Source organism: Rhincodon typus, chromosome 40, assembly GCF_021869965.1.
Source record: "Rhincodon typus isolate 14 chromosome 40, sRhiTyp1.1, whole genome shotgun sequence".
Lineage (NCBI taxonomy): Eukaryota > Metazoa > Chordata > Chondrichthyes > Orectolobiformes > Rhincodontidae > Rhincodon > Rhincodon typus.
The window spans coordinates 3,924,900-3,925,950 of record NC_063371.1 but is presented as its reverse complement, the minus strand read 5'-3'; positions in this window follow the sequence as shown (position 1 = coordinate 3,925,950).

Here is a 1,051-nt window from a genome sequence, read left to right as displayed (position 1 = left end):
CCACATCCACAAACATCCCACTCCCCCCACCACCGACGCTCAGTAACAGCAGTGTGTACCATCTACAAGATGCACTGCAGCAACTCACCGAGGCCCCTCAGACAGCACCTTCCAAACCCACGACCCACTTCCATCCAGAAGGACAAGGGGCAGCAGGTACATGGGAACACCACCCCCTGCAAGTTCACCCTCCGAGCCCCTCACCGTCCCCGACTTGGGAAATACATCGGCCGTTCCTTCAGCGTCACTGGGCCAAATTGGAATTCTCTCTTTTACCAAACATTCAGAGATAGCCGTGGCCACCAAGCTGGCATTAAAAATGTGCAAACGGAAAAAAAGCATTCCAACCAGCTCAGCATGAAACCACATGCGAGCATTTTGCAACTAAAACCAGAACAGAAAACATGCCATACATTTAAAAACACACAGGTACAGCCCGTTTGGTGGTGGAGCAGGGCTCAGGAATGGTAGCTGAACACATGGGCCCAATTAGCTCACTCCATATAACAAGCTAAGGGCCCTTTGAATTTCACAAGAAATCTGGGAAGGATTAGGAATGGAAAGAACAAGCCATTATAGGATTTTTTCCTTTGAAATATTGGAGTCCTAACAACAAACGGTTGAGCTGGAATGGACTGCCTGAAGAGGCAGGTAGAGGCAAATGCAATGGGGAACACGGCTGAGGGGACGAGATGGTGCCATTGAGGTCTACAGCATGGAAAAGAGTCCCTTCGGCCCAACTTGCCTGTGCCGCCCAGTTTTCACAATTGATCGAGTCCCATTTGCCTGCATTTGGTCCATATCTATCCCATCCATGATTCTCAAATGACTAAATTGTACTCACCACTACCTCTGCCAACCTGTTCCAGACACTCACCACCCTCTGTGTGAAAATATTATCCCTCTGGACCTTTTTGTATCTCTTCCCCACCACCCCCCTCACCTTAAACTTATGCCCTCTAGTTTTAGACTCCCCTACCCTGGGGAAAAGCTGCTGGCTATCTATGCCTCTCATGATTTTATAGACCTCTATAAGGTCACCCCTCAGTCT